This window comes from Triturus cristatus, chromosome 1_1 (assembly GCF_964204655.1).
Source record: "Triturus cristatus chromosome 1_1, aTriCri1.1, whole genome shotgun sequence".
Taxonomy (NCBI): Eukaryota; Metazoa; Chordata; class Amphibia; order Caudata; family Salamandridae; genus Triturus; species Triturus cristatus.
The window spans coordinates 533,410,500-533,432,911 of NC_140579.1; the positions used below are offsets into that span (position 1 = coordinate 533,410,500).

Sequence of the window (22,412 nt, forward strand, 5' to 3'; positions counted from 1 at the left end):
CAAGTGTTCTGTGATGCCTGTGCTGGATGGGTGTGGTGTGGGTGTATATTAGCCATGAGGGAGTGGCTGTGGCGTACTGACAACTAGGGTGTGAGCTGTAGATCACTGCAATGAAAATCTGGGCCATGTAGCGTTGTTGTCCTTCCCTGTAAGCGTAAGTAGAGTGGGCTAGCCTGGCGTATGCCAGTCCTGCGTGAGGCTGTGAAGAACGACTCCGTAGCTATGGGCGTGGCTCCATCGTGAGCTGTATGAGGAATTAACTGATGCGGCACTGTTGCCATATTGGGCTAGATCACGTACAATTGGGCTACATTTTTCCCGGTTGTGTGGTAAAATTTTGGTTTGTGCTAGTTGCCAGATTATAAATATATATACAGCGCTACAGCAAAGTAGTATGTTAAAGCGCTTTATTAGACAAATATTTACTTGGCTGCCTGCTGCAACATCAATTCCAATGCATTCACCGCCTGCTTGACGATGTCCCTGCCCCTCCTATTGGACCACTTTGGGCTACTTTTTGGTTGGCTTTGGGCTTGCGAATGCTTACAAAATCTGGCAACATTGGCATGCGGTTGGTCTTGTTGTAGTGCTGCCGTCACCCGGGTTGCAAGCGTCAATGTGTCACTCTGTGAGCCAAGTCCCACAACATGGCCAACATGGAAGGTACGGGGAATCACTGACCCTACATTCATCTACAGTTCCACACAAGAAAGATGGTGGACATGACACATCTGTGTGGATGTGAATGTTTATTGCACATTCAGTGGAGTATTGCAGCTGTAGCAGTACAGGGCCATGCAAAGCCCAAATTTCAGTTTTTGGGACATGGAGGGCAGCCAATTAGAGACAAGCTTGTTGTCGGAGTTAGGCTGTGCCAACATATGTACTTATACAATCACTCCGCCAATCCCCACTCACTTAGAAATTCACTATACACTCACTTTGCAGTCCTCTAATCATCCAGTCTCTACGTACGTACTGATACAATGACCGAGACAAAGTTACATAACCAAAGTTTTCTCCCACTGTCAAAGGTAAGTTGGTTGCATATGCTGTCCAGAGCACAATGTCATGTGGTAGGGCCCAGCAGCATGTTGCATAAATAATAAACACACAGACACAGATAGATAGTGGAACTGGGTACGGGCACGTGCGCTCGACTCCTTTTTATTACCAGGGTCACATGTCCAGTGACGTCTGTGCTGGATGCGTGTGGGGTGAGTATAAGCCAGCCCTTCCGGAATGGTTGGTGCTGGCAACAGGTACAACAGTAATCATTGGATCAGACACAGAGATTCAATCATAAAGGGTCAATGATTTGTGCTGCACTAAGGTAGGGGCACCAGATGTGAAATAATACACAAAAGATTCTATCGTAAAGGGTCCATGACTTGTGGTACACTGAGGAAGGGGCACCAGATGTGAAATTATACACAAAATATTGTATCATAAAGGGTCCATGAGTTGCGCTGCATTGAGATAGGGGCATTAGAAGCATTCAGCATGTGTGCAGCCAGCGATGATGCGTGGTCCGGGCTGGCTGCACTGGGAGAAATGTTTCTTGCCTACTGGACTGCGTCATCTGCAATTGCGACTCGATCTGAATTGTGAGCCCTACAGTCCGCAATGTTGATGAAAGGCAGTAGTCAGCACAGACATCGAGGAATGCTTTTTGTCACTTCCTCTTGACAACATCCGAGGACATAGAGTACAATTCTGTCTGCAATTAATAAATCATGTCTCAATGTAAATTGTGAGCTCTGCTGATCGCAGTGTAGGTAACAAAAGATGAAATATGTATGGAATACATTGTCGAAATGTGTAGGTTTCGGGGACGTTATAGTTAGTTGCCTACTTGACTCTGAAATTAATGAGTCAAGATTGAATTTGAACTGTGAGCTCTGCTGGCCACAGTGTAGACTGCCATTCAATGATCCTTTGGACTTGCAAGATGAATTTGGTCATTGTACTAAAGCTATAATTGATATAAACAAAAGTTCTTGAAGCAAGGATACTAAAAGGATATTGTGTAGGTTTCAGGGACGTTGTAGTTAGTTGCCTACTGGTCTCTGTATTTAATGAATCAAGACTCAATCTCAATTGTGAGCCGTGCTGACCGCAGTGTAGGCCAGATGCAGCGTTCAGCAAGGGCCCACAGCCACGTGGCGTTGAGTTGAGCTGCACAGCTAGTGGCATCAGAAGCATTCAGTGTGTGCGGAGCCTGCGATGATGCGTGGTCTGGGCGGGCCGCTCTGATAGCAATGTCTTTTGTCTAATGGATTCTGCCTTAATAAGGCTACGTGGGGATGACTTGTGGTGCAGTGAGTTAGTGGCACCTGAAGCAACCAGTGTGTGCGCACCCTGCCATGATGCGTGATCTGGGCAGGCCGCACTGGTAGCAATGTCTTTTGTCTAATGAATTCTGCCTCAGTAAGGCCATGTGGTGGTGACTTGTGGTGCACTGAGTTAGTGGCACCTGAAGCACTCAGCGTGTGCGCACCCTGCGATGATGCGTGGTCCGGGCGGGCCGCACTGGTAGCAATGTCCTGTGTCTAATGATTTCTGCCTTAATGAGGCCACGTGGCGTCGACTTGTGGTGCACTGAGTTAGTGGTACCTCTGGGGCTCAGCGTGTACGCAGCGTGCGATGATGCGTGGTCCGGGCGGGGCGCACTGGGAGCAATGTCTCTTGCCTACTGGACTGCGCCATCTGCAATCGCGACTCCATCTGAATTGTGAGCCTTGCTGTCCGCAGTATAGATCGAAGGCAGTAGTGTGTACAGACGTAACTCTGCGGTGCTGTGCCGCTGTGTTCATGGGAGCCCTGTGTCGAGGATGCCCGCGGTCATGGCAGCAGTCATGGGGCAGGGTAAGGGCCGCCGCTCTGGCAGACGCATTGGCCTTCACACAAGTGAACCACGCCCAGAGCCCCAGCCTATTTATTCACACTTCTATGCTGGAGTGGCGTATGGTGGACCAGCCCACTGCGCTTCCGCTTACAGGGGACGACGACACAGGTACATGACTGAGATCTTCCCTACTGCCTGAGGTAACATGGTTGCGTCCACTGTCCACAACACTACCAGCAGTATATGTACACATGGAGAGGTTTGTGCTCTTCATAGTGAGGTCTGTCCAGCACATCACCGCTACACTTGGTATTGTGTGCATTATTATTGGTTGGTGACTTGCGTCCTTCACACGTTTGGTTGCCACATCTCGCAACATTCAGCTATTGTGTGGCTGAGGGGCCATGCCGTTTTTGGAAGGTTCACTGTCCTGTTGTGCACTGCCTCGGTGGTAGTAGGGGGGTGGTCCTGGGGGAGGTCCTCAGGTTGGTGGCAGTGGGTTTTATGGCCTTCTTGGGTGTGAGAGGTGCATGATCAGTAGCTCTATGACATGAGTTGGTCTTCAGATGTGATTCTGGGCTGGGCTCCCTTTCCCACTGTAGGTAGTTGTCCTACTTTACACCAGTAAAAGGCAGATGTTACATTCCTACTGCTAACACAGCTTATCGCCTGTTTTATTATTATTATTAGCGTTAGTTATTGCTCTCATTTGTGGCGATTTTTTTTTGGCGGAAGCTATTGCTGGAAAACTGGTGATATCGGCTGTTTTCACCAGGTTGAGAATGGAATGATAATTTAAAATCACTGAAAAACCCATAGGTTTAATGAACATTATAATTGAAAATTAGCATATAAAAAACCTTTGAAATTCACTAAAAAAAACAGGTTTCAGGGACGTTATAGTTACAAAGTATCATTTTAAAAACCTTTGAAATTCACTGAAAAAACCATAGGTTTCGGGGATGTTATAGTTAGTTGCAGATTTCACTCGTACAAAACCATAGAAATTCGGCTGTTATAGTGAGTTGAGCTAACTATAACTCACGCCCCCGCAATGCACTGCTGATGACATCACATATTACATCATTCATGACATGGTCAGTGACATTACTGATGACATCAGCTAAGTGAAAATCTGATGCACCTCCTCATACCTTAATAAAACCTTTGATTCACCCACTCTAAAATACAGACTACAATTTTCGAAACAATAGAGACACCAATACCTGTTACTACGTACGCATGCACTGATTCCTAGGTCTACACAGACATCCACTCATTCACCCATACAGTCACTCAGACATGCTGAGACTCATTAATACAACACTATTATAGGCACTCATATACCTATACAAATACTCACACACCGCCACTCATCCAGAGTTACTCACACATCTATTCAGTCATGCAAAGAATCAATCACACTTATATTTACTTAGCTACACAGTTATACACACACAACCTCACTTATTCATAGTGATACTAACATATACTTACTCTCTTATACAATCACTGATACAAGTACACACTCATCCATACAGCACTCTCACAATCACTGACTCTCACGTATAGTCATTTATATACTCAACTCTCTCATGCGCTGCATTTTACATATGTAGTTACTTGGACATATAGCACTGAGATATCCATTCACTCATCAACACACCCATACACACACTCACCCTCCCATACAGCTGTTTCCACATGCAGTCTTGAACCCATACACCCAGTGAATAATGAACTCACACATCTCTGTACCAAGTCACATACCTCCCACCTACACAGACACACAGGCACCCATACAAATACTCAGGCAACCAATCAATAACCCATATAGACACTCATGTCCATGCAGCAGCTTACACAGTAATAGGCAGACTGATACAGACATTCACACAGTTTAGTCACTAACCCATGAATTCAGTAAGACACATTTAATCACTCACTTATACAGTCAGTCATGCACCTACTAAATCCTTCATCCACACACGTATACACCCACTCATTCTTCAATATACCTTGGCCAATATATTTATAAAACATTTAAACTTTACTGAAACACACAGTCACTGGATGTTGTCATCAGTGATGTCATCAGTGATGTCACTGACCATGTCATGAATGATGTAATATGTGACGTCATCAGCAGTGCATTGCGGGGGCGTGAGTTATAGTTAGCTCAACTAACTATAACGGCAGAATTTCTATGGTTTTGTACAAGTGAAATGTGCAACTAACTATAACATCCCTGAAAATAATGTTTTTTTTCAGTAAATTTCAAAGGATTTTTAAATGTTAATCTGTAAATATAACGTCCCTGAAACCTATGTTTTTTTCAGTGAATATATATATAAATATATATATATATATGTATGTATGTAAATATATATATATATCCAAACAAAACTCCTCCAAGCATATATATTACCTACTGGCAGTCGCCAGTAGGTAGTTCTAGTTAGAACCTATTTTCCAGAGGAAATCCGCAACATTCTATTCCTAATAAGTCTGGCGCCGGTTGACGAATCTTGGCAAACTTTTCCAAACTTTTGGCCAGCTCCGGTCCGCTCCTATCCTGAAAGTTTCGTGGTGATTCGTCAAGCGGGGGCTGAGAATAAAAGGGGGGTCCCAAAACGCATTTTCCCCATGCAATTTCCCATAGGACCTGTTGACGCAGCTACAGCCCGAACTGCTGAACGGAATTATACCACATTTGGCAGAAAGGTAGACCTTGGTTCAGAGTCGTGCCTTTTGCTTAAATGGTGTAAATCCGTTCAGTACTTCCTGAGAAAATTTAAAGTAAAATCACATATATATCTGGGCGGATCCCAACCACACATCTCATCGTGAGATCTGATTGGCTGTCAGCACTTCATCCAAGAAGTGTTGGCAGCCATCTTGGGAAAAATATACATGATCGCACCTCATTAAAAAGCATTGCAGTTAATAGAAGGTTTTAAGACTTTAGTTACATTATAAATCATTTCTTGATGGTACCATACTCATTTTAGGAATTGTGGTATGTTCTAAGGTGATTTTACCATGTGAAAAAGCCTTCTGCTGGGATATCATGAATCATGTTTGAGAGAAAACTATTTTCACATGCTTTTCCCACAGAGGTTTGGAAGGTGATCTATAAGCTAAACTGAGAGCATATTTTCTGTACATTCACATTATCTTTCTTAGTCATGTGAGAATGAAGTCTGACATTCTCAGTAAAACATGTACATCCAACAAGGGCAGAGACTGTCAGGTGATTCCTTTGTGTTCTACTGCAGCTTCCCAGAGTGTTCCAAAGAACAACTAGATCGCTAACACTCCTACTTATGATAAACGTATGGCACACCTGAAGCCATCTTGATTGGAATAAAGTGGTAACTCTTAAAACATTTAATATAAAAAGGAACAAAGTGAGGGGGTTCATTTTGCCATAGAATGTATGATTAGTGCTGCAGAAAGAAAAATTAGGGCACACTTTGAGTGACTTCTCAAATCCTCTTCTATTTCATTAAAGAATTCTGACGTGCAGACTGAAACATGCACTTTCAATACCAGCAGCAGACTTCCCTGGTGAGCAGTAGCTTTACTACAGTGATCTAATGAGCAACTAGAGTGCTAACATTCTGAATTTATGGCAAATGTGTGACACATCTGAATGCCTTCTTGATGGAATCAAAGTAAACAAGCATTGAAAATGCAATAGGTCTCGCCCTCGTTTAAGTTAAAGCAATTCTGTTTGTAATTAGGTGGCTTTTTAGCTTTGCTTGTATTAGTAGCTTTGCTTGTATTAGAGTTTTTCAAACTTTCATGTACATACCATGCATATGTATGCATATATGTATATGTATATGTTTGCATGCATTTATATTTATATAGATATGCAGATTATATTTATATGTTTATATATGTATATATATATACACATACATATATATAAATGCATATATATATGTGCATATGTGTGCATGTACAGAGAGGTAGAGAGGTAGAGGTGTATAGGTAGAGGTGCAGATGTAGAGAGGTAGAGGTAGAGAGTAGTAGAGAGAGAGGTAGAGAGAGGTAGAGAAGAAGAGAGTAGAGAGCGAGTAATAGAGAATAGAGAGTGAGTAGTAGAGTAGCAGAGAGTAGTAGAGAAAGTATCAGAGAGTGAGTAGTAGAGAGTAGTAGAGTGAGTAGTAGAGAGTGAGTAGTAGAGAGTGAGTAGTAGAGAGTGAGTAGTAGAGAGTGAGTAGTAGAGAGTGAGTAGTAGAGAGAAGTAGAGAGTGAGTAGTAGAGTGAGTAGTAGAGAGTAGTAGAGAGTGAGTAGTAGAGAGTAGTAGAGAGTGAGTAGTAGAGAGTGAGTAGTAGAGAGTAGTAGAGAGTGAGTAGCAGAGATGTTTTAAAGAGTAGTAGAGAGTGCGTAGTAGAGAGTAGTAGAGAGAGAGTAGTAGAGAGTGAGTAGTAGAGAGTAGTAGAGAGAGAGTAGTAGAGTGAGTAGTAGAGAGTGAGTAGTAGAGAGAGTAGTAGAGAGTAGAGAGAGTAGTAGAGAGTAGTAGAGAGTAGTAGAGTAGTAGAGAGTGAGTAGTAGAGAGTGAGTAGTAGAGAATAGTGGAGTAGTAGAGAGTGAGTAGTAGAGTAGTAGAGAGTGAGTGGTAGAGAGCAACAGAGAGTAGTAGAGTGAGTAGTAGAGAGTAGTAGAGAGTGAGTAGTAGAGAGTGAATAGTAGAGAGTAGTAGTAGTAGAGTGAGTAGTAGAGAGTAAGTAGTAGAGAGAGAGTAGTAGAGAGAGAGTAGTAGAGCAGTACAGAGTGATTGGTAGAGTAGGAGAGAGTAGTAGAGTGAGTAGTAGAGAAAAGTAGAGAGTGAGTAGTAGAGCAAGTAGTAGAGTAGTAGAGTAGTAGAGAGTGAGTAGTAGAGAGTGAGTAGCAGAGAGTGAGTAGCAGAGAGTGAGTAGTAGAGAGTAGTAGAGAGTGCGTAGTAGAGAGTGAGTAGTAGAGAGTAGTAGAGTGAGTAGTAGAGAGTGAGTAGTAGAGAGTAGTAGAGAGAGTAGTAGAGAGAGAGTAGTAGAGAGAGAGTAGTAGAGAGAGAGTAGTAGAGAGAGAGTAGTAGAGAGCAACAGAGAGTAGTAGAGTGAGTAGTAGAGAGTAGTAGAGAGTGAGTAGTAGAGAGTGAGTAGTAGAGAGTGAGTAGTAGAGAGTAGTAGTAGAGAGTGGTAGAGAGTGAGTAGTAGAGAGTAGTAGCGAGTGAGTAGTAGAGAGTAGTAGAGAGTGAGTAGTAGAGAGTAGTAGAGAGTGAGTGGTAGAAAGTAGTAGAAAGTAGTAGAGTGAATACTAGAGAGCGAGTAGTAGAGAGTGAGTAGTTGAGAGTGAGATGTAGAGAGGTAGAGGTAGAGAGTAGTAGAGAGAGAGGTAGAGAGAGGTAGAGAAGAAGAGAGTAGAGAGCGAGTAATAGAGAATAGAGAGTGAGTAGTAGAGTAGTAGAGAGTAGTAGAGAAAGTATCAGAGAGTGAGTAGTAGAGAGTAGTAGAGTGAGTAGTAGAGAGTGAGTAGTAGAGAGTGAGTAGTAGAGAGTGAGTATTAGAGAGTGAGTAGTAGAGAGAAGTAGAGAGTGAGTAGTAGAGTGAGTAGTAGAGAGTAGTAGAGAGTGAGTAGTAGAGAGTGAGTAGTAGAGAGTAGTAGAGAGTGAGTAGCAGAGAGAGAGTTTTAAAGAGTAGTAGAGAGTGCGTAGTAGAGAGTAGTAGAGAGAGAGTAGTAGAGAGTGAGTAGTAGAGAGTGAGTAGTAGAGAGTAGTAGAGAGTGAGTAGTAGAGAGTGAGTAGTAGAGAGTGAGTAGTAGAGAGTGAGTAGTAGAGAGAGAGAGTAGTAGAGAGTGAATAGTAGAGAGTAGTAGTAGAGAGTAGTAGAGAGTGTAGTAGAGAGTGAGTAGTAGAGTAGTAGCGAGTGAGTAGTAGAGAGTAGTAGAGAGTGAGTAGTAGAGTAGTAGAGAGTGAGTGGTAGAAAGTAGTAGAAAGTAGTAGAGTGAATACTAGAGAGCGAGTAGTAGAGAGTGAGTAGTTGAGAGTGAGTAGTAGAGAGTGAGGAGTAGAGAGTGAGTAGTAGAGAGTGAGTAGTAGAGAGTGAGTAGTAGAGAGTGAGTAGTAGAGAGTGAGTAGTAGAGAGAGAGTAGTAGAGAGTAGTAGAGTCAGTAGTAGAGAGTAGTCAGTCAGTGTCAGTCACTGTCAGTCAGTGTTAGTCAGTGTCAGCCAATCACTGTCAGTCAGTCAGTGTCAGTCAGTCAGTGTCAGTCAATCAGTGTCAGTCAATCAGTGTCAGTCCGTGTCAATCAGTCAGTGTAAGTCAGTCAGTGTCAGTCAATCAGTGTCAGTCAGTCAGTGTCAGTCAGTCAGTGTCAGTCAGTCAGTGTCAGTCAGTCAGTGTCAGTCAGTCAGTGTCAGTCAGTCAGTGTCAGTCAGTGTCAATCAGTGTCAGTCAGTGTCAATCAGTCAGTGTCAGTCAGTCAGTGTCAGCTAGAGCAGCTCTGCTGACCTGGTTCTCTGGCTCTAAAGCAGCTCTGCTGACCTGGTTCTCTCTCTCTAAAGCAGCTCTGCTGACCTGGTTTCTCTGGCTCTACAGCAGGTCTGCTGACCTGGTTCTCTGGCTCTACAGCAGCTCTGCTGACCTAGTTCTTATGCTACAGAGCAGCTCTGCTGATCTAGTTATCTGGCTCTACAACAGCTCTCCTGACCTGGTTCTCTGGCTCTAAAGCAGCTCCGCTGACCCAGTTCTATGGCTCTGAAGCAGTTCTGCTGACATGGTTCTCTGGCTCTAGAGCAGCTCCACTGACCTGGTTCTCTCCTTCTAAAGCAGCTCTACTGACCTGGTTTCTCTGGCTCTGCAGCAGCTCTGCAGACCTGGTTCTCTGGCTCTAGTGCAGCTCTGTTGACCTGGTTCTTAGGCTCTAGAGCAGCTCTACTGACCTGGTTTCTCTGGCTCTGCAGCAGCTCTACTGACCTGGTTCTCTGGCTCTAAAGCAGCTCTGCTGACCTGGTTCTATGGCTCTAAACCAGCTCTGCTGATTTGGTTCTCTGGCTCTAGAGTAGCTCTGCTGACCTGGCTCTAAAGCAGCTCTGCTAATCTGGTTCTCTGGCTCTAAAGCAGCTCTGCTGGCCTGGTTCTCTGGCTCTAAAGCAGCTCTGCTGACCTGGTTCTCTCCCTCTAAAGCAGCTCTGCTGACCTGGTTTCTCTGGCTCTGTAGCAGCTCTGCAGACCTGGTTCTCTGGCTCTAGTGCAGCTCTGTTGACCTGGTTCTTAGGCTCTAGAGCAGCTCTACTGACCTGGTTTCTCTGGCTCTGCAGCAGCTCTACTGACCTGGTTCTCTGGCTCTAAAGCAGCTCTGCTGACCTGGTTCTATGGCTCTAAACCAGCTCTGCTGATTTGGTTCTCTGGCTCTAGAGTAGCTCTGCTGACCTGGCTCTAAAGCAGCTCTGCTAACCTGGTTCTCTGGCTCTAAAGCAGCTCTGCTGGCCTGGTTCTCTGGCTCTAAAGCAGCTCTGCTGACCTGGTTCTCTCCCTCTAAAGCAGCTCTGCTGACCTGGTTTCTCTGGCTCTACAGCAGCTCTGCTGACCTGGCTCTCTGGCTCTAGAGCAGCTCTTCTGACCTAGTTCTCTGGCTCTACAGCAGCTCTGCTGACCTGGTTCTCTGGCTCTACAGCAGCTCTGCTGACCTGGTTTTCTGCACCCACGATGCATGCACCCGACTTCGCGAAAATATATTTAAAAATAATATAAGTTTATTATAAGTACAAATATATTATTTTGATGAATATCTTACATAATCTCTTGCCTTAATATGTATATTAAAGACACATACATATCATTTTGGAACATAATTTCTTTTTTGCGGGAGATGCGCACCCAGCGTACCACAGCAAGTATATGATGTCACGCGGGGCCCGCAACCGCGCAAACATCTCGTACCGTAATGCGCATGTGTCGCGAATGCGCGGGAGCAGGAGTAGCAGACTGGTCACATACCAATTGCGCATATCACGTGATATTAAATGTATATGATGTAACAGAAAAACACGCAGCCGTCGCACACCATAGGCGGATCCTTTATGACTTTTCTAAAATGGCGGCTAGAATGCGCGCACCCACCGTGATGTGTACACTTTGAGTGCGCGACTCCGAAAAAAATTGGATTTTCTTTAAAGAAAATACAAATATATTAAAATAAAAAATAAAAACAAGAAAATTAATCAATATTTCAGTTTTAATTAAAAAATATATTTTTTTGCAATTTTCAGAAAAATATATAATGTTATTTAATGAATAAAATATTTATAAATAAACAGTTAAAAAACTGTAGAAAATCAGTACAAAAAAATAGATATAACTACTATCACACTTCAAAAGTTAGCATTTAAAAAACCTTTGAAATTCACTGAAAAAAAACATTGGTTTCAGAGACTTTATAGTTAGAAATTAGCATTTAAAAAACCTTAGAAATTCACAGAAAAAAACCATAGGTTTCAGGAGTGTTATAGTTAGCTGCCCATTTCACAAAACCATTGAAATTCCTCCGTTATAGTTAGTTCTGCTAACTATAACTCACGCGCCCGCAATGCACTACTGATGATGTCACATATTGCATCATTCATGACATGGTCAGTGACATCACTGATGACATCACTGATAACATCTCAAATGACATCATTGATGACATCATCCACTTGACAATATGATACACCTCCTCATACACTAGTATAACCTTTCATCATTCACTGTAAAATACAGAGTACCATATTTGAAACCATTGACACACCAATACCAGTTACTACATACCCACTCACTGATTCCTAAGTCTACACACACAACTACCCATTCAACAACAGAATCATCTATACATGCAGTAATTAATTAATAGAACACTATCAAATGCACCTATACACATATATAGACATTCACACATCAGCAGTCATCTTAGTCGGTTATGCAGTCATCCTACTCACTCATGAAAAAAAATGTACCGCACTTAAATTTACTCACTTACACAATTATCCAACAACACCTCATTTATTCAAACACATAGTAACTCATCGTTAATATGTTAAAAAAGCACCATTACAATTATACACTCCTTCATATAGTTACTCTCACAATCACCGACTCTTACACATACCTATTTATATACACCAACTCTCAAATACAATGCCTTTTATTTTTTTACTTTGTTGAAGATGTACAACTAAAACATATATTCGCTCACCAACACACAAATAAATACACTGTCACCCAAACAACTGTTTCCACATGCACTCTTAAACCCATACACCTAGTCAATCAACCATTCACACATCTATGCATAGAGTTACACACACCCCATCCAACCACACACAAACTCAGTGTCCCATACAAATACTCACCCAACTAATCAATAACTAATATACACACTCATGTAGTTAGTGACCAACTGATGCAGCATGTTATACAACAACGAAGACAGTGCTGCACACATTCACATAGTTTAGTTACTAATCCATGTATTAAGTGAGACACTTTTAATTACTCACATAAAAAGACAGTCAGACAGCTACTAAATCCTCCATCCAGACAGTTATATATCCACTCAATCTTCAATACAGATTGGTATATATATAATACATATTTAAATTTCAAACTAAACCACATTCAGTGGATGATGTCATTTGAGATGTCATCAGTGATGTCATCAGTAATGTCACTGACCATGTCATGAATGATACAATATGTGACATCATCAGCAGTGCATTGCGGGCGCGTGAGTTACAGTTAGCAGAACTAACTATAACGGAGGAATTTCTATGGTTTTGTATGAGTGAAATGGGCAGCTAACTATAACACCCCTGAAACCTATGGTTTTTTCTGTGAATATATATATATATATATATATATATATATATATATATATATATATATATATATTTTCACTGAAAAAACCATAGGTTTCAGACACGTTATAGTTAGGAAATAGCATTTAAAAAACCTTAGAAATTCACTGGAAAAGCCATAGGTTTCATGGGCGTTATAGTTAGCTGGACTTTTCACTCGTACAAAACCATTGAAATTCCCCAGTTATAGTTAGTTCAGCTAACTATAACTCGCGCGCCCGCAATGCACTGCTCATGACGTCACATATTACATCACTCATGACATGGTCAGTGACATCACTCATGACATCACTGATGACATCTCAAATGACATCACTGATGACATCCTCCAGTGAAGGAGTGTTTTTCTGAAAATTACATATGTTTTATATATGCATATCTCAAGGTCGATGGAAGAATAAATGGGTATATAAGTGTCTAAATGGATGATTTGTTTTTGAAAAATTGATTGTATAACTGACTGATTAAGTGTATCATAGTGAATACATGGCTTAGTGAGTAATGTTTAAATATGTAAATATCTGTATCAGTCTCTCACTTTGTGTATACGTGGCTGCATGGGTTGGTGAGTTAGCTACATGAGTGTCTATATAGGTTATTAGTTGTTTTTTTGAGTATCAGTATGAGTGTCTGAGTGTCTGTATGGTTCGGTGGGGGGTATTATGTAGTGCATAGGTGCATGTATGAGTGACTCACTGTATGTGTTGAAGACAGCATGTGTGCAGGACTGTATGGGTGGATGAGTGTGTGCATGGGTGTGTTAGTGAGTGAATGACTGTCTCAATAGTGTCTTTATGAGTAACTACATATGTTTTAAACTAGTATATGTGACTATTGGTGTATATAAGTGAGTATATGTGAGAGTGAGAGATTGGAAGAGTTCCTGCATGAATAAGTATGTGTTTCTATAAGTGATTGTTTAAAAGACTAAGTATGTGTAAGTTTCTGTAGAAGTAAGTGTGGTTGTGTGTGTATAACTGAATATGCAAGTAAATGGATGTTTGATTTTTTATTAGCATGAGTGACTATGTGTGTGAGTAACTCTATGGATGAGTGGAGTTGTGTAACAGGATGTATAGGTGTAGGAGTACATATGATGAGTGAGTACATGTATGAGTGACTGTATAGGACTGTTGGTGAATGAGTGGATGTGTATGTGGATCTTAGAATTACTGAATAGGTTGTTGTAACTGGTATTGGTATGTCCATTGTTTTGATAATTTTAGTTTCTATTTTTGAATGTGTGTATCAAAGGTTATATTAGGGGGAGAGGAGGTCTGCCACTCTATCACAAGGATGATATCATCAGTGATGTCATCAGTGATGTCATTTGAGATGTCATCAGTGATGTCATGAGTGATGTCACTGACCATGTCATGAATGATGTAATATGTGACGTCATCAGCAGTGCATTGTGGGCGCGCGAGTTATAGTTAGCTGAACTAACTATAACCGGGGAATTTCAATGGTTTTGTACGAGTGAAATGTCCAGCTAACTATAACGCCCCTGAAACCTATGGCTTTTTCAGTGAATTTCTAAGGTTTTTTAAATGTTAATTCCTAACTATAACGTGCCTGAAACCTATGGTTTTTTCAGTGAATTTCAAAATTTTTTTAAATGCTAATTTCTAACTATGCCTACAGAGATAGGACATGTGAAGAAAGAAGAAAAAACGCACAGAAAGAAAAAAAAGAAATGCAGAAAAAAGCAACAGAAGTCCTCAAAGACGAAGAAAAGTGCAGGAAGAAGGATAACGTCCAGAAAGAACAAACAGAAGAGCAGAAAGAAGCCTTGTTGCAAAATCATCCAGTACCCTGAACTTTTTCAGACGGATACTGGTGGTAACTGAGTCTGACTAACCAGTCCTAGAGCTAGTGGTATGTTAAAAGACACTCAGGGGCAGATTTATGTTCCCTGGCGCATTCCTGCAAATCAGCATGGATGCGCCAGGGAAGATGCGTCACGCAAGTTTGCCCTTGCGCCACCGCAGATGCGCCACATTTACAATGCGGTGCATCGTGGCACAAGGACAAGCAGATACCTGACGCATCTGCCGGCGTAAGGTTGGCGCAGTGCTGAAGTTGCGTCGCAAGCGCGACGCAACTCCAGCACTGTTTCAACCTACCCTATCCCTAACATGGTGCATCAAGCCTTACGCCTGCTTCAAGCAGGCGCAGGGTTTTGACGCATCAGCGTTGGGAAAGTGACTCAGTGAAATCTTATAGATTTCACTGAGTCACTTTTCAGGGGCGTTCCTGCGATGGAACGCCCCCCCCTGTGTCAAAACGCCCACGGGAAACCTGACGCAGGTTTCATGTGGCGCAGGGCTTTACACCGTGACGCATCTCCATAGATGCGTCATGATGTAAATGGGGCGCAACGTGGCACAGGGTTTACGCCGCCGCTGCGTCACAAAAGTGACGCAACAGCGGCGTAAAAGGGGCGCAAGTCCCACATAAATCTGCCCCTTAGAATACAGTGAAAACACCTACATACACTAGGGAACACTATGCGTTGGGGTCCCCCTGTGATTAGCATGACCTCCTCTGTAAGCCCTTAGTATATAATAGGGCATGGGATTAAAACTACCTCTTAAAACGCGCCACAAGGGGTGTTTGCACACGTCACCTCAGGCCCCGTCCCCTCCCTCCCCCACTGTGTAAACACGCCCTGTGGCTGTTTTTAGTTGGGAGATTAAGTTCATTTGAATCCTGAGGGTCCCTAGGGTCCAACTAGCCCACTAGGTACCTCCAGTAAGCGCTACAGAGCTGCGTTGCAGAGAGGTGGAAAAAGTGGCACGGCCTGGACCTCCTCTCTGCAACGCAGCTCGGTGGCGCTTACTGGAAGCACCTGGTGGGCTAGTTAGCCCCCAGAGGCCCTCAGGATTAAAGGGGAATTATTTCCCCAACTTAAATCGCGCCATAGGGCGTGTTTTCACACGTCACCTCAGGCCCCGTCCCCTCCCTTCCCCACTGTGTAAACACGCCCTGTGGCCGTTTTTTAAGTTGGGAGATTAAGTCCCCTTGAATCCTGAGGGTCCCTAGGGGCAAAATAGCCCACTAGGTACGTCCAGTAAGCGCCATTGCAGAGAGGTGTAAAAAGGGGCACGGCCTGCACCATCTCTCTGCAACGTAGAGCAGTGGCACTTACTGGAAGCACCTGGTGGACTAGTTGGCCCCCAGGGTCCCTCAGGATTGAAAGGGAATTATTTCCCCAACTTAAAACGCGCCAGAGGGCGTGTTTGCACATGTCACCTCAGGCCCCGTCCCTTCACTACTGTGTAAACACGCCCTGTGGCCGTTCTAAGTTGAGAGATTAAGTCCCCTTGAATCCTAAGGGCCCCTAGGGTCAAACTAGCCCACTAGGTACCTCCAGTACGCGCCACACAGCTGCGTTGCATAGAGGTGTAAAAAGGGGCGTGGCCTCAGAACACCTGTCTGCAACGCAGCTCCCTGGCGCATACTGGAGATACCTGTTGGGCTAGTTGGCCTTCAGGGACCCTCAGTATTGAAGGGGAATTAATTCCCCAACTTACAACTGGCCAGGGGGCGTGTTTGCAGAGTGCTGCAAGGAGGGGGCGTGGCCTCTGGCGCGATGCCAGTCTTTTATTTATTTTATTTTTTTAAGAAGGAGGGCTGTGTGGCTGTGTGACCCCATCCCCCAGGGCCTGCATCCTATTTTTTTATGTTGAAAAAAATTAATTTGGCCCTCCCAAGGCCTTAATCGGCCGCGGGGACCCCAACCCCCGGGTCATGGCCTTTTTTTTTTTTTTTAATTCTTTAGGAGTGGGGCTGCGTTGCCCCCCTCCTCAGGCCACTTATGGCCCCGGGGACCCCATCCCCCGGGGCCGGCCATGGTTTTTTAATATTTTTTAAAAATATATATTTATAGAAACACCTAGGACATGCTGGACAAACCGTATGTACCTATCACCATGACGATTTGCGTGATATTCATTAAAAGGCGACTATGCATACAATGAATCCACGTGGAATGTATTTAAACTGCTAGTGAAGCTCTGAAGTGTCTGACGCCCTACCCCCGCCGGTGGGTACTCTCCAAGAAGACACCCTTGTCATTTATTTATACAAACATGGGTAGCTATTGACGGGCACATTTAATACACATGCACACCAAGCCATTCAAAGAGGATTCGACAAAAATTCGACCAAACTATGCAAGAAACCCCCCTCACGGTTAATATAACACACATCCACCGCCGGATGTGTAATACTTTTTATTTTACTCTCTGGAAAGGAGACGAACCTCACTTGAGAGTCACAGCGTGCTCCTGGCTGAGCCCAATGCTGTGTTACACCCACCAGTGCCCGCCGAGTGCCACACACCTCTGTGTTGTATTCCACCAGCTAGTGCGTATGCTATGACACTCTCTAGCCCATGTGCACTGTAACACCACCCCATGAATATGTCATGCCACACTTGCCTTCGCACGGGTTATATTGCCCCATCTAACATGCCTTCCTCGATGCCTATGTTATAACGCACAGCGCTATGCCATAAATAATACAATCTGGGATCCATATCTTTGTCACAGTGCATATGCAACGTTACACTCCCCAGCACATATTTTATATTACAACTTTAGAGACTAGTTATGTTACACAACACTGCCCTGTGCATATTAAACTCCAAGGCGCATATCGCATAGCACGCGATAGTGCCTGTGCTATCTCACGATCTCCCATGAATCTGTCATTGCGCACAATGTATTGCATATTATATTTCACGCCCCGGTTCATCTTATATCACACTTTTTGGTGCATAGTTCATACCATATACTATATTTGGTTTTCATTTTCAATCGTGCTCTCAGGACTATGTTCTATATAACACTGCATCCACCTACCCTTTTACCGGCCATTACATTTTGCGATGGGGCAATGAGGGTCAGGGGGTGTTTCTGCCAAGTGAGCCCGGAGTCACAGTCACAAACGTCCTCTTCTTCCTGAATAAAAGTGAGATTATGCTGCATACTTGTTCATATTTTAAGTAGTTCGCACAGACACACATTTTAAAAACAATAAAGTTCCTAATACCCACCTTCTCTGAACAGTTAGCTTGCTGCCCCATCCTCCTCCTCCCTATCCTCTGTTGTCTGAATCCATGGACTAGCCTCCTCCCTCCTGCCATGCATGGTCTGATATGCTGCCACTGCCCTCCATTTAGCATGATGTACCAGTCCACTCCTCCTGCCCTCCATTGCCCAATTCTATAGCCCATCATTGACCTCCTGCTTAGTCTCTGTGCTTAGCTTGCTGCCACTATTCTCCTTCCCCCTGCCCTCCGATGTCTTTGTGCATGCCCCTGCTCCATCCTTTTTGCCCACCATGTTCCATGGACCTGCCACTCCTATCGACTGAGTGTTCTGTTGAGCTGCCACTCCCCTCCCACCTGCCTAGCATTGTCAGATGACTGTAACCTGTCCCTGCCACCTGCACCCTGCCTGTCCACATGCCATGCCCCTATCCCCTTCCTCCTGTCCTCCATGGTCCATTTTACTGCCACACCCTTCTGCCCTCCCTGGCCTGTTGTGCTGCAACTGCTCCTCCTGCCTGCCCCGCGTGGTCTGTTGTGAGGCCCCTTCCCCTGAACTCTCTTGTCTGTGCCCAGGTCCTGGCCCTCCCTTCTATCCTCCATGGTCCTTTGTGCATGCCCCTGCACCCTCCTTCTTGCCCATCATAGCCATTGTGCTGCCACTAACCCTCCCGCTTGCCATGCATGGTCTTCTGTGCTGCCATGGCCCCTCCCACCTTCCCTGTGTGGTCAGCTAGCTGCCCCTGACCCCCTCCCACCTTCCCTCCATGGTCTGTGTGTATGCCATCATAGTCTCATTGTTGCTCTCCATGGTGTGTCTTGTTTCTAGTGGCCATCCTGCCTGACCTCCATGGTCATCTTGCTGCTCCTGCCCTGCCCCCAGCCCTCTGTTTCCATGTGCAGACCCCTATTCCCTCCCTCCTGGCTTGTCTGTTCCATTGTAATGCCCCTGATCCGTCCCTCCTGCCCTTTATGGTCTGTTATGCTGCAGCTTTCTCTCCTGTCTGTCCATTATGGTCAGCTAGCTACCATTGCCTCTTTCCCCTCTGTTCTCTGTTGTCCATGTGCATGGTCCTGTCCCCTCCCTATTGCTTTCTATGGATTGTTGTGCTGCACTCCCGTCCCGCATGCCCTGTGTGGTGTATTGTGCTGCTGCAAACCCTGATGCCTGCCCTGTAGGGTCAGTTTGGTGCACCTCTCCATGTCCCTCCTGTCCTCTGTTATCCGAGTCCATGTCCCTACCCCAATTCCTCCTGCCTACCATGACCCAATGTACCATACTTGCGAACATTTTGAACTTGGTAAGAGGGAGATTTTGAAAAAAAACTGGGGTATTGATTTTCCCCTTTGAGTTACATTGAAAAAGAGGAGATTGTAGACAGGAGACAGATCAAATAAAGCCCATTTGAGCTTGAAAACATTGGACGTTTCGTGGCTGAAACGGGTCTGTTGGCATGTATGGCTGTACTACCACTGCCTCTTCCTTCTGCCCACATTGGTCTATTATATTGCCACAGCCTCTCTTCCCAGTCCTGTATTGTTGGTTTGTTGCCCCTGCCCCCCTTTCCACTGCCCTCCATAGTCTGTTGTGCTGCCACTGCCCTTCCTGCCTGCCCAGTGTGGTCAAATTGTTGCCTCTGCACTCTCCTACCTGCCTTCAATTTTCAGAGTCCGTGCCCCTGGCCTCTGCCTCTCAACAGTATCCCAATGAACAAGTAGATTGCTAACATTCTATATTTATTGCAAAAGTGTGGAACGTTATCTTGATGTAATCAAAACTGTAATACCTAGAGTATTTCCTTTAGAAATTACATATATGAGAGGGTCTTATTTGCATCAAAATTATGGTTAGTGCTCTAAAAAACTAAAATGAGGACATTTTTTCTGAGTTTTCAAATAGCGACAAAGAACTTTTAAATTATTTGTAATCTTTATGTTTTTTTATCCAGTTGACCACTTGATTAAATGTTGCACCTAGGGGATAGAATGTGGTGTTACTTCCAGAGCTGCAGACTTTGCAACTGGGGAACCAGGTTGGAGTTTCTGCTTCAGCTCAACATTCTGTGATTCTGGTCAAACCACTTAATCTCCCCATGTCTACAACCAAAATGAATTTGATCTTGTGTGATGTAACCAATGCTCATGTAAAGCACTCCAATACCTGACAAGTCTGCACTATATAAAACTGCAAATACACAAAAAATAAGTGTTTCGCACACTTCTGTCATTGGGCTACATCTGGGTGATATTTGTGCTGCATTTGGGCTCTTTTGTCTCTGGTGGCCATCTTGGGAGATTTATTTGTTATGAAGTTTCCTAATTTCCTCATTTACTGCAGTCTCCTCAGTAGGAAATGCTTTCAGTTTTTTACTTTGATTCCATCAAGAAGGTTTTCAGATACAAGTATAAAGTATAAAGAAGCTTTTAAAGCGCTCGAGTGCCAATGGAGTCTTGGCGCTAAGGTGTGAATAGTTGGAGACAGAGGAACAGTACTAATGGATATTAAAACAACTGAGACTTCAGGGCCTTCCTAAAGTGGACATAATTCTGTTGGAGTCGCATACCCACTGGTAGCTTATTCCAGAGTTTAGTTGCACAAACGGCAAAAGAGCGAGCACCCCATCTTACCAGTCTAAATCTGGAAGTGCAGATGAGGCCAAGACTGGCCGAACGCAGATCACGGGAGGGGGTATAATGCTTAAACCTATCCCTTCCATCATTGGCACCCCCGCCAAAACGTGCGCGATGTACCAGACAGAGTGCCTTAAACTCAATTCTCTGCTGAACCAGGAGCCAATGTAATGATCTTCTTCCTTTAGAGGTGGAGTGTCCCCTGGGTAAATTCGGAATGACACGAACCGCCGCATTTTGTAATTACTGTATTTTAGCAACCTGGTATTTATCAATACCCAGGAACATAGCATTACAATAGTGCAGTCTGGACATAAAAAGAGCGGCCATCACTGTCTTCTGTAGCACCTGAGGAATGAAGGGGAAGATTTTACGCAATGTTTTTAGCAAGAGAAAACATGAGGAGGTTAAACTGTTGACCTGAGCTTACATATTCAGCTTATCATCCAATATCACCCCCAGGTTCCTCGCCTTAGTGACCGGTAAGGGGCATTGACCGGCCTCAGGTGGCCACCACCGAGTGTTCCACAGCGGGGGTCCGCTGCCGAACTCCATTACTTCTAGGGGCATTGACCGGCCTCAGGTGGCCACCACCGAGTGTTCCACAGCGGGGGTCCGCTGCCGAACTCCATTACTTCTGTTTTCGCGGTATTAATTTTTAGGAAATTCAAACGCATCCATTCCATCACATCCGTTAAACAGGCATGAAATGTGGCTGCTGTTAACTCAGGATTGTCCGTAACTGATATCACCAGTTGTGAATCATCGGCGTAAGATACAAGCATAAAGCCTTGATTCCTAACTACTCTAGCTAATGGCCTGACGTATATATCAAAGAGGGTCGGGGAGAGAGCAGAACCTTGTGGGACGCCACATGGCAAGGTGAAGTTGCCTGAGTGTAGGCAAGCCCAATTTAATCTTTGCTTTCTGTCATCCAAAAACGAGGATAATAGGGCCAAGGCCCTCTCCGTGATCCCTACCTCTTTTAACCGCTGTACCAATACCGCATGATTAACGGTATCAAAAGCAGCAGATAGGTCCAGGAGGACAGGAATTGCCCTCCCTCCTCCGTCAACTACTGCCCGAATACCCTCTGCTGCCGTTATTAGGGCCGATTCAGTAGAGTGTTTAGGCCGGAAGCCATGCTGGGACCGATCGAGGAGGCCATGCTTATCTAAGTGATCAGTCAGACTTAAATTTACGGCCCTCTCCGTGACCTTGGCTATCAGTGGAAGGCCCGAAATGGGTCGATAATTTTTAAACTCTGACGGCTCCAAAAAAGCTTTAAGAAGAGGCTTAATACTGGCCATCTTCCAAGTAGCATGTCACACATTTGCCATAAATTCTGAATGTTAGCACTCTAGTTGCTCATTAGATCACTGTAGTAATGCTACTGCTCACCACGGAAGTCTGCTGCTGGTATTAAAAGTGCATGTTTCAGTCTGCATATCAGAATTTTTTCAAGAAATAGAAGAGGATTTGAGAAGTCACTCAAAATGTGCCATAATTTTTCTTTCTTAAGCACTAATCATAATTTCTATGGCACAATGAACCCCCTTATTGTGTTCCTTTTTAAATTAAATGGTTTAAGTGTTACCAGTTTATTTCAATATAGATGGCTTCAGGTGTGCCATACTTTTGTCATGAGTAAGACAGTAAGCGCTCTAGTTGTTCTTAAAAACACTCCGGGGCATTCTGTCATTGGGCTATACTTGGGCTACATCTGGGTGATATTTGGGCTACATTTGGGCGCTTTTGTCTCTGATGGCCATCTTGGGAGATTTATTTGTTATGAGGTTTTCTAATTTCCTCATTTACTTCAGTCTCCTCAGTAGGAAATACTTTCAGTTTTTTATTTTGGTTCCATCAAGAAGGCATTCAGATGTGTGACACATTTGCCATAAATTCTGAATGTTAGCCCTCTAGTTGCTCATTAGATCACTGTAGTAAAGCTACTGCTCACCAGGGAAGTCTGCTGCTGGTATTCAAAGTG

General features: G+C 44.0%; 1 long non-coding RNA gene across 1 annotated transcript in view; it reads right to left on the reverse strand.

Annotated features, from left to right (window-relative positions):
* The window catches only part of LOC146870558 (uncharacterized), a 101,336-nt gene that overhangs the window by 2,515 nt on the left and 76,409 nt on the right, over positions 1 to 22,412 (reverse strand). The window lies entirely within an intron of this gene.